Source organism: Nannospalax galili, unplaced genomic scaffold (assembly GCF_000622305.1).
Source record: "Nannospalax galili isolate Female #2095 unplaced genomic scaffold, S.galili_v1.0 scaffold44, whole genome shotgun sequence".
NCBI lineage: Eukaryota > Metazoa > Chordata > Mammalia > Rodentia > Spalacidae > Nannospalax > Nannospalax galili.
In genome coordinates, this window is record NW_008355789.1 from 8,336,387 (window position 1) to 8,354,455 (window position 18,069).

The window sequence follows — 18,069 nt, forward strand, 5'->3', positions numbered from 1 at the left end:
TTTGGCCCCTGCTCAGCCTGCTTTCTTATGCAACACAGGCCCACCTGCCCAGGGGTGGCACCACCCACAGTGGGGTGGGCCCTCCCACATCACTCAACAATCAAGAAGGTGCCCCCTGGACATGGCCATAGGCCAGTCCAATGAAGGCGATTCCCCAATTGAGGCTCCCTCAACCCAGGTGTGTCAAGTTGACACTAAAGCTGTCCAGCACAGGTATATAGAGCACCAAGCCTACAGGGAAACTAACAAATTGAACTCTATCAAAATTAAAATTCTATTCATCAAAAGTATTGTTAAGAAACAAACCAGGTATGGTGATAAATACCTATAATCCTAGCACTCTACTTGAGAAGCTGAGGAAGGACAATCACCAGAGGGTCCAGAGGAGCCTATGCTATGCAATGATTTCCATAGTAGCCTGGACTACAGAGTGGGACCCTGTCTCAGAAGACAAAAGTAAATAAATAAATAAACAAACAGATACCCAAATGACAAAGAATGAGCTAGGGAAAAATTATTATCTGCCTATCTGCATAAATACATATATAATATGTACATATTATATATATATACATATGACACACACACATATCTGAGAAGACTCCCTATGTGGAATACATGGAGGACCGCTACAAAAGCAATCACATTAGAGTATTCACCGCTCTGCTTCCTAGTTGCAGACACAATGTGACCAGCCATCTCACACTCCAGCTGCCGTGCTTTCCCACCATGATGGACTGCATCCTCAAACTGTGAGCCAAAATAAACCCTTCCTTCCTTCAAAAACAAATCAATAAGATTACAAGTCTAATTTTAGAATGGCAAAGGACAGTTTAGAAAAGAAGGTATACCTAATGATCACATGGGAAGTTATTCTACATAATTAACTATTAAGAAAATGCAAATTAAAATACAATGAAATTTTGTTTCACATTCAGTAGAATGACTTAAAAACTTAAGGTAGGCAAGTATAGGAAACTATTGGAAATCTAACATAGTGGTGATAGAAACGTAAAATAGTAAATCATTTCCTGGCACTTTCTTCTATGATGTGACAGTGTCACTTCCAATGCTTACCCCAAACAAATTTCTGTCTAGAAATAGACATATAAGTATACCACAGCAGTTCTATTGATAATAGACAGGAACTTGCAATAATTGGAACAGGGACAAATTATGCATGCAATAGGTTACTACCCAAAGCAAAACTGTTTGAAATGTGTTCAGTAAAAATAAAAGTAAATAGATAAATAATTTTTGAAATGGAAAATAAGTAAGCAAGCAACAAAATGACTCGTTTTCATTTCTTTTCCCTGAAGATCTGAGCAATGTGTGCTGTTTTCTAGGCATGATCTACTCAAAGATGTTCCCATTTACCAAAAGCTTTATCAGGAAAGGACGAAAATATTCCATCAGTTGCTAATAAGTAAAAAAGACATAGCATCAGCATTAGGTTCTGCACATAAGTGCTGGCAATCATAGTATTTTAAACTATTTGGTCCATCTAATTAGAATGGTGGTTCTCCTCCTATGGACTTTTGAAGACACATAATACATTTCCTAGGCCCCTATTTGGCATCATGGAAAACGAAGATAAATGCATCAAAAGTGAGAGCCTAAGAGCAGGAATTCTGTTAAAGGACTAGGATGCCAGGAAAGATGAGCTAAAATCACGTTCGATCTGCTCACCATGCTTATCCCACCAAATCCACATGTAGAGGTCTAATTCACTGCTATCATGGTTGAGAGCTGTCTGTCTACAATTATGAAAGCCCTCTGCTAACTTCTTGTCCCTGCTTACTGCCAGAATGTTAACTTACTTTCATTGTAAGAAGCTGATTGAAATTCAAATTTGATTTCTTCTTGTTAAAAAAAGAAAAAAGAAAAGAAAAAGAAGTTGGCTATCCTAGCAGTTAACCTGAGGAGAAATACATTTCATGGCTGAGAAGGCACCTTCATCATGAGGGAAGCGGTGTGCTCACCACTTCTGAGGGAGAGACTGCCAGGCCCGCAGGGCACGGCTTGTCCTCTGTGTCTTTTACAGATTAGCTAGGTAGGTTAAGTTAGTTTGCTTTTGCAGTACTGGAGATCAAACCCAGGGCTTTGCACGTGCCAGACGGCGCTTCACCACCGAGCTAAATGCCTGGCCCCTAGCTAGGTAGGTTAGTAACTGCGGCCTGTTGCAGGGGAAATGGTCTAAGGAAGGTCTAGTGGTTTGACTGGGAATGTCCCCCATAGGCTCCAGGTGTTTGGACATTTTGCCTCCAATTGGTAGCTCTGTTTTGGAAGGTTTTAGGAGGTGTGTTCTTGCTGGAGGATGTGCCGGAGGAAGGAGAGTTCTTAAACCTTGCTGGATTTTGGGTTTTGCTTTGTCTCTGTGCCTGCCTGAAGATCTGCACACTCGGCTTTCTGCTCCGGCCACCTCCTGCCGCCACGCCTCCCCACCCACCATGAGGGACTCTGATTCCTCTGAAACCTTAAGTTCAAATGAATTCTTCCTTCTGTTAAGTTGCTTTGGTCAATGTTTTTATTTTTGTTTTTTGTTTTTATCACAGCAACAGAGAAGTAACTAATATAGAAATCAAATACAAAATACAGGTGGATGGTTCTTTTGAGCTAGAGAGTGGTGCCAAACTGACTCTCCATAGTGTCGGGACAAAGGATGCAGTGCCCCTGCCACATTCACTAAGGTGTTCACTCTTGTCCAATACAGGGACGACCATAGATAAATTTTCATCCTAAGACTCTGACACCACTGTGAACAAATATCCTGTTTGCTTCAACTACTGAACTTGTTTATACCAAGGCAGTTCGTGGGTAAACTATAAAGATAGATGGAGAGGTAGTCAACGTATAGTCTACAGATCAAGCAAAAGCTCTTTTGAAGACTTTGAAACAAACGCTTCATTAGCCGCCATACCAAAGTAATTCTTTGGAAAGCAATTTAGTTTTTTGATAGACCAAGCCAGAGGTCAAGGTCTAGGAAAGCATACCAGGTGTGCTAAGTAATTTTGTACAAAATAATATTTACAAAGTGCTTTCACTAAATACATTATCTTGATTCTCCATTGAGTCCTTTGAAATGGGTAGGAAGGTGGATATCATTTGACCCGAGGCTCACAGACATCGTGTGATCCTTCCCCATGGTAACCAGTTGCCACAGTACTAATGGGAAAAGGGCCAGATCTGGAATTCAGGTCTTACAACTTTCAGTCTAGCACACTTCCTGTAGGCCAAAGCTCCCAGGTCACCATGCAGTGATGTGAAGTAACTGAATTTCAGAGCACACCATTCCTTGGCTGGAATGCATTTCTCCGTGAGGACACACTTCCTTGCACAGCATGTTGGAGGAGCTCATGACTGAGTATGAAGCTCATGCCACTGTCTAATTCGTGTCTGACTCCTGCCCTATCTGAAGCTGGAAGGGCATTCACACAAAGCACCACTGAACTTACACCAGGGATTAAAACCATGCGAAATGAGGCATTCTTGGTTGTGGGGTTATGAGCTAGCGTTACTGCGGGTAGGGCTGTTGTATTTTTCTATTAGAAACTCTCTTCTCTCTAAAGATCAACAAGAAGAACCAAAAGGGAATTCCCTAAGGTCAGCTCGGAGGAAACATAAACCTCTAATTCAATAACTCAGCTACTGCTCTGAAAAAGGCTTTATTATTGCGACATCCATATGGAGCCAATTGGACATTAATGGCTAATCAATCCCTCTGCTTTCTATTCTACTTAAAGTGTCACAAACCATGTTTAGATTAGCCCATTTCCTGCTTAGGATTGCTCAAGATGTCTTTTGTTCTTTCAGGACCAGCCTGATGGAGGCAGCTTAAACAAACATGAGCGGGTGGCGCAGGAGTTATAAAGTGCCATATGTGAGCGAACAAAGGGGCTACACGAAAGCCTTTTGTGGTATTTGTTAATGTTTTTCATCTGAGCTTAAAAAGGCTTAATGACTTTGTGGTGAGCTGGTGCATGTGGCCCGTGGCTTTGCAAAATGAAGGGAATTCACTAGCGGTACACCAGTCTCCTGTCTTAAGTTTTGGTGCCTATGTTTACACTCTCTTTTGTAAAATTCTCAACTTATATTTGCTTTACACACATAGCTAAATAGAGTCCTTTATCTTATTCCGACTACAGAATGCCAGGGCCACGGGATAACTTCTCTACTTCTCTATTTCAATGAGCTGAAAGTGGTACAAAACATCGACAGTCCCCTTATCTTTACATGGTCCTTATGCTCAGGAGGAGGCCTATGTGCCGTTGCACCCAGGTGAAAAGCAACGTTTAAGTTTAAGCCAGAGACCACTGGGGGTGGAAAGAAGACAAGAACAGGTTCTGACTTCCTAAGATTTCAGAAGAATCAGACTCGAGTAAGAGAAGAGGCCCTTGCAGGATACAGAGGTCAGTGCAAAGCTGAAAGGTCAGCGGCCTCCAGCTTCGCCCAACATTTGCTCCTACCATAGACTCTTCCCGAAATGAAGACACACGAACCGAGACGAGTAAAGCTGAGAGCTAGTTAAACAAGAGCCCACTAGATCTGTCTTCCCAATTCTCCCCTTACTGATGGCCGTAACCCTCCCTGTCTCTGCCAGACTACCTTAGAAACTAGCCTTCTGGTTGGTATCCTTTCTCTCCAGTTTGAATACTTTAACTTCCATCGAAATACCACTACATGCAACATTGCACTGCCTCCATGTCCCGTAACACTGTACTACCTCCATGTCTCTACACACGTGCTATGAATCCCACCTCTCTCTTTTCATGCAATTGCCTGTCCATCTTGCCATCATTCCTTGAAGACACATTTTTAAGGACTATTTATCCTATAGAAGTCTGATATGGTTAGACTAAGCGTCCTAGGTGCCTGTGGGAGGCACCCTGTGCTGTATGCCTACCTCCATCCTGATGTCTACCATATCTTACCCGTGTGGCCATTTGCATGTGACCTCCTTCTTTCCCCCAAATGCAGCAAGTGCACACTCTTTCATCCAAGCTGCATCCCCAGTGTCCAGTCCACAGGCTGGCATGAGGTAAACACTGGAACACTTATGGAGTCACCAGAGAACAGCAGTCATCTTCAACAGGGTTCATCCATGTCTGTGTGCTTCAGAGTCAGCTTGTATGTGCATCTCCATGTGGTGTCTTACATGCTGTTGCATGATAGAAGAAACTGGACCTCGAGTTGTTTGAGGCCCAGATGTTACTGGTTCTCATTTTACTACTTTTATGGACTTGCCACACTGCTCTGCCACCTCACGACTTCCAGGAAAACCTTGGAAGGATGATGAGCAGGGTTGGATATTTTGGGTAGTAAATCTGGATGCCATTTCTGGTGCTGTGGAGTGTGTGCAAAAATGGCAACTGACAGGTATATGACTTCATGAAACCATGCAGTGGGGCCTTCCTTGAACAGCATACAATTAGAGTAACACATGACCATAGATTAGAGTACTTTCATATAAAATGGATAATCAGACTTGACCTGCACTTCTCATTCCACAAGAGGAAAAGCAGAGGTCAGAGAACTGCTCCCCTAGTCTCCCAGGCAGTGATGACAAAAGCACAGGGGGAGCTGGGCTGTTACTGCCCCTGAGATCACACTCTTGCATCACTGTGAACTTCTAAACCCACGAAGTCAGTCCCTTCAGGGGCATGGAGACCTGGCCTGCCGAGGCCTGCAAGGAGTCCAGCGACCTCTCTGCTCCGTTCGTCCTAGGGGATCCGCTTTTATTGGGAGGAGAGATGAAGTTTGTGAGTCCAGGGCAAACTAACTTTGTTTTTAAAGTTAGGTTATGGAAATGGCATAAGGAGGAGGTGGCTGAGGGCTTGGGCAAGGAGTGCAACTGCATGGGCCACCAAATGTCACCATCCTGCAGCTTGGAGAAAGTACTTAAAAGATGTCTAGTATTTGTGTGATTCAAAATGACTAAACTATACACCTTTCACAAGTTTCTATTTCTTATTAATTTTTCCCTGATTTTAAATGAAAACCATAGGACAAAGCTGTACTGACAAAGATAACTCGTTCAGTCAGCTCTTTTTAAAGAAAACTGGGAGGCAACATAACCAAATGCTCCATGTTGGATCGCTCTGGGTTTGAATTATAGGTTTAATCTTTGCCAGCTATGTGAGTTATTTTTCTTATCTATAGTTTCGTCTCCCTATAGAAGAGGGCTAATAATTTCTACATTGTAGCATTTTATTTGAGGAACAAATGGAAATAAATTCCCAACACAGAGACTGGAACCCAGTACCTACACACTAAACCCTAGTTCCCTTTAGAAATCACAGCGGCAGGAGCAGAAAGAGCCACGGAACGCTCACTAGTTCTGCGAAGAACGGAGCAGGCGGTATCACTGCTATTTGTCCTCTAGATTATCTTTGTGTCTGTGTGACATTTCTTGGACTTCATGTCCGCTCTTCACATTATTAGAAAGTAAGCTTACGAGTTAGCTGGGGGTTGGGGGAGACACACAACTTACTCGTTAATAGAGTAAAGCTTCAAAGTTGAGAATCTGTTTGAAAAGGGTCCCTGTGATGCACATTAAAATGTAGCTAACATGACTAAGGCCCAACTGAGGTCACCTCGTATCTCCTGGGTTCCCACCAAACCAGATCCCCACTGGTGAGGGCAGTCACCGAACCAGGCTGCTCAACCACAGCCAGAAAAGAGGAAGAGACTGTTATGATGATTATTATTGTGAGTATTACTAGTTTGAGACAGGGTCTCATGTAGCCCAGGCTGGCATGAATCCAAGGGGTAGGTGAGGATGACCTTGAACATCTAATCTGGGTTTTACCTCCCAAGTCCTAGGACTACAGACCTGCACAATCACTCCCAGTTTATAAAGTACCGGGGATTGACTCAGGCTTCCCGCATGTTAGGTAAGCACTGTATACACTGAACTGAACTCCAGCCCCAGCCCAGTGGATCGACAGGACTAAAAGGACTATGAAGCTAGCAAGTGGAGAGGAGAAAGCTTCAGGGATGTTTCTGGGTTGCTTTTCATTCTTGTGAGCATTCTGCACCTGCTCCTGCTTCTCTCTGTCCTGGAGCAGGACACCCACCCAAGAACAAGGGGCAGATACTGAAGCCCCAGGAAGGTGAAAGTGGTAGATGTATGTGATTACATATGGACGCCAGTAAGCTTCCATTGTATTTTCAGAATAAATTTATAATGTCTTATTGTATTACCAGAGCAGAGACTTGAGACATTAAATTTTAGTTCAGAGTTACTTTTTGTGGATTATTCCCACATATAACAGCTTATGGTATAAGGTAAATGCCGATGAATTCCTGTACAATCTCTCTGCTACCATGATCTATCTTGGGGCAGCCAAGCTATGTCTAAGCCTAGCTATGTCTAAGAGGTAAATATCTACTGAACAAAAGCAATTTAAAAAGTCACTCTCCTAATGGAGGGGCCACAGTCACAGCAGACACAGTGTATACAAGAGAAGAGGCGAATGGGAGTTGTTTTTAACAAGATCTGAATGAAAACCCACCTAACCCCTGCTCAGCTTTCTTGTGCTACAACATGGAAAGACACTCAGCCAAACATGTCTACCCTGAAGAGGACAGACAGAGCAGAGCAGTAAAGAGACCGACTGAGCAAGGCCACCTAACTGCTCATTTCCCCGCACTCTTAACCCCTGGGATCTAAGTCAGTCTTTAACAATGAAAAGTTAATGCCTATCTATTTCATGACAAAGACCAAAACCCTCACGCTGACATTCAAGGCCCTCTACAACAGGGAGCCTAGCTATTTCTAGAATACAGCCAAGTCAACAAATATTAATGGAGTTTAAGTGTGTGTGGGTGAGGTGTGTTGGGTCAGAGGAGAACGTACGGGTAAGAGGGAGGCTCCTCTCTCCTGAGCGTCCATGGTTTACTGCCTGTGGCTGCTTGGAGGTGAAACTGGAGATTTGGAGGCCCTATGTTGGCACAGATCCTGGTTGGAAAGAACTACTTCGTGGCAGTGAAGAGTCAGTCTACCAAGAATCATTTCCATAGAATGTGAAAACGGCAGATAGTAGAGTCAAGCAAACCATGGTAGATGAGAAAAATAAAACCAGACAAGGTCTAGATGTCTCCACCTAGAAGGAAGAGTGAACTAAAAGAATATACTAGCTAAAGAAAAGCAAAGTAGAAGGCCAAGAGCAGAAGATCTGGGAGGCCCGTGTGGGCTCTGGCCCTTTAAAATGAGGTAAAAACAGTTCTCCAAACTGGAAGGGATGGGAAGGGCCAATTAGGCTAACAGATTAGTTTCAAATCCAATCCTGACCTTAAGCAGAGAGAATTTTAAAAGAATTCAGAACTGGCCTGATGCCCTTCAAATCCCACCAACCTAAGCTTAGGCTGATGTTTACAGACTGTATATGGAAAGTTAAGTGGCATTTGCAAACTGTCCCAGAAATGAGGAATCTGGGACAGGAAACTAGACAAAGGTTACACTTCAAAGTTACTCACTCATTCTGCGAACATGGCAGACAGACCTCTGTGAGATACAGCTTATGCTAATGCATTGGTTCATGTGAGGCAGACAGACAGACAGACAGACAGACAGACTGAGGAGGAAGTAGTCCTATGTGAACACAGGCTAGCTGCTCTTGTGGTGGGTCTGATTTTCAGGGTAGATGGTATTAATCCTCGTCACTTGGTTGCTGTACAGTTGGGATCCTTCTATGTGATGCAGTGATAGCACAGACTGGCATTTCTTCCTCAGGACAGAAGTATTCTGTCAGGAAGGTATCATTTTTGTGGTGATTGTGCACATTGCCACGGACAGCTCTTTACAATGCAGCCCAAGGGGAAACCAGCCATCAGCAGGGCTGGGCTCCTTACGGAAGGCTGGGCCTTTGATTGGGCTTTCAAGCTTAGCAACTATGGGGAGTGGACTGATTTCCCTTTATGAAGTATTAGGGGATGGAGTTACCCAAGAATCTTGACATTTCACTCTCTTGCCCCATCAGGACCATCTATCACTTGAAGAGTTCAATGGAAATTGTTTTCTACCAACATTAAAAGATATTTGGGAGCTTTTAAGACACAGCAAATATATTTCTTTAAGAGAAGTTTATTTGCTTGTTTAAGAGCCCTGCACTTTATATATAGTGCTGATATAAACTGGTGCACAGGATCCTCTAAAACTGTTTATATCCACAGTAAATACATTTTTGTGATACGCATACAACAGAGTTAGCCCCTAGCCAAGGGTTTCGTGAGCTCTGCTTGTCTCCCAACCCCTGTGGCTGTTACTGGTCTGTAACATATCTGAGCCCCTCCTCGCCCCCTGCCTGGTCTGGCCTGGCCTGCTAGTTCCTTCAAGGCCCTTCTGCATATGCAGTGCTCTGAGATGCCCGGACATGATGTTTTCAGCAGCTATAAATGGCCAGATCCACAGGTTTACAGCACAGCCCGGCTAACTCCCTTTCTGATTCACTCACGTCTTTTCTGCTTAAATGTCTAATCTCTCACCTTTTGTTCCTGGCACATGTTCTAGCAGATGGATGTCTTTCCAAGTGAAGGCATGTCATCCCAGGTGTATTTCTATAATTTCATTCATCTAAAATATTACATTGCGGGGAGGGGCTGAGAGATGGCTCCATAGTTAAGAGCACTGGCTCCTATTGCAGAGGACCCTGGTTCAGTTTCCAGCACCCACCTGGGGCTAACAACTGTCCATAACTCCATTTCCAGGGGCTCCGTCCACTGCCCTCTTCTGACCTCCGTGGGTACTGCATGATATGGGTGCACTTAAATACATGCAGGCAATACATTAATACACATAAAATAACAGTAATAAAATATTAAAAATGTTTTAAAATAGTATATTGGGGGGAAGATACAGCTCAGTGGTAGAGCACTTTCCTAGCATGAGTGAGGCCAGAGGCTCAGTCCTCAGTACTGCAAAAATGAACAAATAAATAAAATATCTAATGGTTCCCAATTGATACTTGCTACATTCTAGTCACTTTAGGGGTGAATTGGTTAAATTATATAGCAGTAAAGTTGGAGAGTTAAAAAAATGTCCACTAGAAACCATCTAAATGGAATCACCACTTCTTAAACTATGGGCTACAACATCATATGCAACTATGTAACTGAATGCGGGGGTTATGAAAAGGTCTCTGAGCACAAAATGACCACAAATTAATTCGAAATCAAACACATAATGAATCTGTGTTGGATAGTGTGGCTTCACGTAAGCCTCGCTCTGAACACAGGGTATTTGCTTTACAGCAGTGTGCGAGTGCGTGTCTTTACAATGCACATCACTGGACGCTGCCGGAAACACTTCTGCTTAGACTTGAGAATACTGTGTTCGGAATTACAGTGTTTTTACTGTACATACACAGTTTTCTTCTCTTACAGAAACATAATGGCTTAATTATGAAAAACAAAGATTCTTAAATTTTCCTCCCATCACTCCTCAGCATGTAAGTGTCAAACCAGTGTATCTGTCGATTGTACTGTGCTAGGTTTGATTTTTAAAATTGCCATTTGAGTTGCTGACTTGAGTTTCATAAAAATGTTAAATGAATTTTGGCTTGGGATTAAGACAGTTTCCAACAATTCTGAAATGACCCTAAATACACTTTTACCGTTTTATACTATGTATTTAGGTGAAGTGGATTTCTCAGCATTAATGATTATAAAATGAAATGTTGATCAATTTTGAAAAACACTGAAGATGCTCGATATCCTGCAGTGTCAAAATTCAGCCACAATATAATTTCTCTGTGTAAAAATAGGAAGCATGTCCATCTCATTGGTTGAAAATTTGCTTTTATCTTCAATAAATGGTAAAATTATATGTCCATCAAAGAATCATTTTAAAGTAACTTTCATTTTTTATAGTTTTTTCTTTTTTAAAAATTTGTATCGAATTTTTGTGTATTTCATAAAGAACATCTTATTTGTCTTTATACCCCCTTCTCCATTGACCCCCTCACATAGCCCCCCCTCACTGGAATTCCTACATTCTTATTTGTGTTAAGGCTTATCATGTCAAGCTAATGTCCCCAGATGTCCCTCAGTTCAAGTTCATTTACTGAGGTCTAGTCAGCTATCTAGAGTGCCTCCTGTTAAGAAGGTCAGCCCTTCCTCACCCAACAGTAATCAGCTACCAATAATTCTTCAAATAAGATTAGGGTCTGCTGTCCATTTCCACAGTTCTGTGCTGGGTTTTTGTCTACTTGAGTTTGCATGGGTCTTGTGCATGCTGACACCATTGCTGTAGGTTTGTATGAGAAGGGGCCCAGGAGCCTGTAGGGCTATTTCCATATGGTCATTCACCTCTCCCTGGCTCTTACAATCTTTCCACCCCCTCTTCCACAATGGTCCCTGAGTCCTGGGTGGGTAGAGTTTAATATAGGAGTCCTGTCCAAGGACCCACATTCTGTAGACTCTTTTTCTCTACATTTTGACCATTTGTGGCCTTTTGTGTTCCTGGCCCTCTGTTGCATGAAGGAGCTTCATTGATGAGAATTGAAAGATGTATTAATGTTCTTTTCATCTCTTGTTCTATGTTCCTTGAGGCCAGGCATAGAGGTTGCATCCTAGATGTGCCACTTAGGCTTGGGCACTTCACATCAATCTCTGTGTGTGACCAGTTGTGGAACTCTATAATAATCTCTTGTCTATTGAAAAAGAAACTTCTTTGATGGGTGGTGACTTGGATACTTGTCTGTAAATTTAAGAATCCATATTTTGTACACAGTAAGAAATTACATTTGTAACAGCCTTGGGGTTTTCTCTCAGATCTATGACCTCTCCAGCTATGTGTATTTGGCTAAGTTAACAGTACCACACATGGGTGTCCTCCCACTGAGCAGGCTTTAAGTTCAATTTGGTAGCTGTTGATTGTCCCCAAGATCAAAGTTCCACTACTGTCCCAATATAGTTTGCTGTGCCTTGAAGCTGGGATTGAACCATCAACTGACATTCTCCCTTAGCAGCTTGCATAGTACTCTCCAAAGCAATGAGAGGTAGCCTTAAGGGAAGGTGGCTTCCAGGTCAGTTCTAGTTCCATTGCTCCAAATCCTATGTCCTAAGTATGTCTTGTCTTCAGCAATAGGGTCTTACCTTCAAGTTTTGGGAGGGAATCAAGGGCTGTGGCAATAACCTGTGTAATTCTGGGAGAATCTTGGGCTACCATGGCCAATAACTCAAAAGAAGATTTCTCCTGTCTGGCACTCAGCTATACACATGAACTCATCTAGAGATATTGTATGTGTAATTTTTCAGTAGGTTTTTGTACTAATAGAATTGCCTCTTTTTTTATACTAGTTAGGCATTATTTATCTCTCTCCCCTCTCTCCCTGTCTAACTCTCCCTCCATACCCTCCCCATTTAAAGTGTCTGCATTTCCCCATTTCTCTCTGATAATTCCTGTCTGCTATGATCCCATCTCTCTTGAGCTCCTTCTTCCCCTTTATCCCCATAGTGAATTTCTTTATGATTTGTTATCAGCAAATGTTTGATTCATATACATAACCCTATATGGGGGTATATAAAATGCCTGAGGTCCTGTAAAAATTTCTCAGGTGGGTCTGGAGAGATGGACTCAGTGATAAGAGCACTCACTACTCTTGCAAAGAACCTGGGTTAGGTTCCCAGCACCCACCTGGGGCCCTCTTCTGGCCTCCTTGGGCATTGCATGCATGGGTGCACTTACATAAAAGCAGGCAAAACACTCATATACATTAAAAAAAAAACAGTTTATTTTTTTAATTCTCAGGTGAAAAGGGGTTGTGACTAGAAAGTTCTAATCTACATCCACATCCTCACCCAGAGGTTAGACAAATTAGGTATAGGAAATGACTTGCCTAGGATGAACCAAAAAGAATATAAATCTTCTGATCTTTGAACAAATATATGAAGAGATGAAGGGATAGATGGTATCTAGCGTTATCGCAAATTTTATTCTATCAGAGTTCAGAAGTCAGACTAGACCCAATGAATGAAAGACAAAATGAAACCAAGATAAATTTGGCTATAAATTATCGACAAAGAACTGAGAGAATGGGGCTGGAGAGATGGCTCCGTGGTTGAGATCACTGGCTGCTCTTGCAGAGGACCTGGGTTCAGGTGCCAGCACTCACATGGCAGCTACCAACAGCTCGTAATTTCAGGTCAGTGGGAATCAGATGCCCCTTTCTGACCTCTCTGGGCACTGCACATCACGGGTGCACTTACACACATGCACACAATGCACTCATACACAAAATAAAAATAATTTTTTAAAAAATTAAAAATTAAAGAGAGATATGTGAGCTGCACCTAAGAACTGAACTTAAGAACAAGCTAGCTTCCTGTCACAGGAGACGTTGAAAGCATTTGAACAAGGAGAGGCGACCACTTGTAAGGGCCCCAAGAAGGGGTTTCTTGGCTGGAATCTTTCTGCTCTGATCCAGATGTAAGGATCTGGTCTTGCAAAGTGAAACACTGTGCTCTGGTGGGTTTGAACCAATGACCCTTACATTCCAAAGTACAAGTTCCTATACCACTCAAATCTCACCTCAGATTAGGCTATGGTTGACTTCTGCTGCCTGGAATGAGTCATGTGTCAGGGGACCAATCTTCCTTCCCCTGTAGGAGTAAAACTCCAGAGGAGGCAAGCCAAAGGCCAAAGCTTCAGAGATTTCTAGAGTGTGGGTCTGAGAGGAAGCAGAATTCCGTAAGAAGATATGCACATTTACTGGTGCATTTTGAAGAAAAAAGAAGGCGGTGTAGTCTCTGCTCTTTGTCATAACAGGGAGCTTAAGCTCATGACAATAAAAGTGACCTAAGATATGCAACTCTCAAACAGTCAGAGGTTTAAAGAAGAGGAGGAGGAGGACGTGGAAGAGGAGGAGGAAGAGATGGAAGAGGAGGAGGAGGAGATGGAAGAGGAGGAGGAAGAAATGGAAGAGGAGGAGGAGGATGTGGAAGAGGAGGAGGAGGAGATGGAAGAGGAGGAGGAGGAGACGGAAGAGGAGGAGGAAGAGATGGAAGAGGAGGAGGAGGATGTGGAAGAGGAGGAGGAGGATACAGAAGAGAAGAGGAACAGTAGCAAGAACGTCCACCTTTTTGCAATTCAATTCACCAAGTAGAAATCTGCATAAAGCTTTTGAGCAAACTGGAGAGCCGCACACCTCAACAGGGGTATTCTTGGTGTACATATCCATCTCCATTCAATTAAATGTGAGTCTTAATACAAGGCACCACATCCTTCCAGTTCCAATCAGGTTCCAAAACTCAGCCAAAAACAATCCCTTTCAGAGCTCATCCCTCAATGTTAGGCTCGTGTTCCACTGCTTTCCACATCCAAATGCAGCTCTCTCTGAGGCTAGGACTTAATTGAAGGTGAATACTTGATACAAAGAATGTTTTCTTACTGGAAAACAGTGTAAAACCTCAGGTTTAAGAGAGAACGAGAGAAAACAGAGGCAGGGAGAGGAGAGGAGAGGAGAGAGAGAGAGAGAGAGAGAGAGAGAGAGAGAGAGAGAGAGAGAGAGAGAGAGAAACAGGAGGCAGAGAAGGAAGGGCTCATCTGTGAACGGTAATTGGAAAATACTGCTGGAGAGCTGCTCATTAATAAACAGTAAGGCTCAAAGAACACGAAAGCTCAATTCAGCGAGTGGCAGAAATACATTCTGTAAGGCGCTATTCTCTTCTTCTGCAAAAACAAAATGGAACTTACTGTGGATATATCAGTTTTCTTACAAGAAGCAGGCTGTGTTTTTAAAGGCCCTAATATCAATCATGGATTTGGAAGGGACCTTAAAGATAATCAAACCCAACACGTCTCTTTTAAAAGATAAAAAACAGTCTCAGAGGCATTAGTCACTTGTTTTCCATCACTGGGCAAAGGAACTTTAAGCTAAACTGCCCAATAACCAAGCCAGGGTCTTTCCACTACACAATGCGACTTTGATATCAGGAGCGTTGAGGTAAGAAGTGAGCTCTTGCCTACACAGAGCAAAGAGATGAAAAGCAGTGCACAGAAAGCCCGTACAAGGTTCCACAGCTGTTTGGCATTCTTTTATTTTTCTCTTCTTTTTTGAGACATGGTCTCCCTATACCCTCAGCCTCCGCCTTCTGGGATTAAAGGCGTGTGCCACCATGCCTGGCTGTTTGTCATTCTTAATACAAGGTGACAGACCCATCTAGTCAAGTTGTCTCCTTCTTATATGTCCTGTAGAGAAGCTCAAAGATTGTGTGTATTCAACACATGTTAAGTCTTCCTCAGCTTCAGAGTACATGACCTTAGCCATGTTTCCTAAGCCCCAGCACCAATGAATTCGTAGCTTTATAAATATCATGGAGAACAAGAAATGCTGTCTTGTCACATTCAAGCCAAATAACAGCTGGACTTTAAAAATAAAATTTTGAAAACACTTGCCTTTTATATTTTTAATTTCTGTTTTCCTTGTGATGGTTTTGTCATTTGATTTTGATGAGTGGTTAATACACATGCACAGCTGCCTCTCTGGGTGACCTTTCCTCTGCTGCCTCCATGCCCAGGGCTGCGAGGCAGGTCTGCAATTGCTCACTAAGTAGCACTTCCCTTTTCCCAGCTGGCAGACATTTTCCTGGGGAGCCTGGAGGGAACAGAACCTCGTCTTCCGATTGACTGGATTCGGAACTTCAGGAGCCCCTCAGGAGGGTTGAGAAGAAGTGCCAGGCGGGCAGAGCCCATTGAGATTACTGGCTGGAGGAGCCCTCCCAAGCTAGAGGCACAACGCTCTGCCGCTCCCTCTGAGCTCTTGGCAGAGGACCACAAAGTCTTGCTCTTCTTAGAGTCTGTTCTCAGTCACCATAATGTATTTCTTCTGCTTGGACAGATTTCCCTTCTAACCTTCTGTCTTCCTTCACTAGACCATAAGCTCCAGGAGCTCAAGGAGAGCCACTGTTCCACTTCCCCTGCCTACCCAGGGTCTAGCTCAGGGGCCGGCACACGCAGCTACTGCTGGCTGGCCGTCTGTCTTGTTGAACCGTGGGCTTGGTGGAGTGAAGGAACAAACACTGTGTTGTTGTTGCAATTCTGAGACTTCCGCCCTTCTACATCTTCACGCTGAGGGAAGGTATGAAGGAGCGAAAGAGAGAAGCATCACGCATACCTGTTATCTACTCAGACTTTAACATGAACTGAGACTCCAGCAGGCTCTGCAATCAGCTAGGCTTGAACGGATGCCAGGAAATAGCCTGAAGTCAGCAGAAGGCTGCTCCCCCGCCCCAGAAGTCCTCACAAAGGACTGTGCTGCTGTCCCTATTTGAGCAGGTAACCCGACTCCATTCATGAACTCACAGTCCCCCAGAAGTACACGAGGTCTCAATGGCAACTCTGGGCAAGCTTCTGAAGGGAGGTTTTCACACGCTCCTTAAGCTCCTGGGCCACTACCGCCCTTCTTCTGTTACACTCATCAGGCTGCAGCTCTGTGTGATGGGGTAACCTGAGAGCTGATGTATGGCATGACCAGCTATATTTAGGGGAGAGGAAATGGGCCACACTGGAAGGTCACAAGGAGTTTGTTCAGAAAAAAATGAAGGCACCATATAGTCATCTGTCTACACAGAGGTGCAGCATGGCAGCCAGAAGCCAAGCCTTGCATCATGTCTTAGCTCTGTCTTTATGAGCTATGTACCTTACAGCAAGCTGTTTAATTATTTGCAACCTCAATCTTCTAACCTGTAAAATGGAGAAAAAATAATACCAGCCGGGTGTGGTAGAGCACATACAGCACTTGAGGGACTGAGACAGGAGGATCATGAGTTCAAAGCCAACTAAGCCACATAATGAGACCCTATCCCCAAATAAAAATAACAAGAATTAAATGATGCATTCTTCACAGAATGTCTAAGGAGTTACTTGAGAAAAGGCTGAAAAGCAAAATGATCCTCTGGCATATGAGTACGTCATACGTGCTAAAAAATAGTAACTAGAAAAACGTTTCTGAGTCAAGACAATCTGGGTATTGAATGGAATTTCCAGTTACTTCTATAATATTTTTCTCTGCTGTTAAGACTTTTATCTTTTCCAATGGTTAATAACTCTATTCACATGATCTCATCAAGTTGATTATCAGCATGACTGAGAGAAAACTGACTCTATTCGTAGTTAGCATAATTGAGAAACCAAATGGAAAGTCTATCAGAGCAAGGATCAGCTGATAGAACTCTAAATTCCTAGCCAATAGTCACGTGAACAAACTGAACACCCCAAAGTGGTGAAAACAACTTAGTTCGTTCTGGATAGTCAAAGTTTGAGGTATTCCACAGCATCAGCTTCCAGTGAAACTTGGGCAAACCTGAAACACTTGTTTGCAGACCATCAGGCCAGAAGTCGAACTCATACCAAGCTCATCATTTGGACTCCATGGCTGGCTAGTCAGAAGTGTTTCGACCCTCACTGGCAGAAAGCTACTCTTCTCAGTGCCTATGACAATGTCTGTGCGCCCTCGGTACACAGGCTTCAGGGAAGAGAACAAGAAGAGTCCCGTTTAACACCCTCTCTCCCTCACTTCCTACTCATTTCCTCTTCCCTTTCCTCATCTCTGTCTTTCCTTTCCCATTGCTCTTTCTCTCCCTCAACACACAAACATGCACACACATGCACATACCAATAAAAATTTATGTTGACACTCTGTCCCCAGGACCATCATCAAACATCAGTCTTGCCAACTGGCATGAAAACCGTGCCTTCCGGAAACTCTGAAGCCGTGCTAATGTCCGACAGCACTCATCTCTGCTCATGCCAGGGATTTCCAAAGTGCCTGGGGAGGCCCAGTGCAGGTGCTGCTAAGAAAGGTCTCTGTATGTTTTTAGGGATCAGGGTCTTGGAAGAGGCCCTGTCAGTAAAAGGGATACTGGTAAGATTCTTCACCTCATGCTAAAAGAGGACTTTAGCTGGGATCCGAGATGGCTGAAGCATCACGTTACTCTTAAGAGAACAAATTAATCTTCCCTGACTGGTGGGAGAGATTCTGCCAAAGAAAGAGCTAACAGGAAAACCAGTCTCCACTCCATGATGACACAGTAAATAACCAGGCAACATTACTGGCAAAGTGCTGACCT

At 43.3% G+C, this 18,069-nt stretch overlaps 1 protein-coding gene across 2 annotated transcripts in view; it reads right to left on the reverse strand.

Annotated features, from left to right (window-relative positions):
• The window catches only part of Sox6 (SRY-box transcription factor 6), a 485,425-nt gene that overhangs the window by 24,147 nt on the left and 443,209 nt on the right, over window positions 1-18,069 (reverse strand). The window lies entirely within an intron of this gene.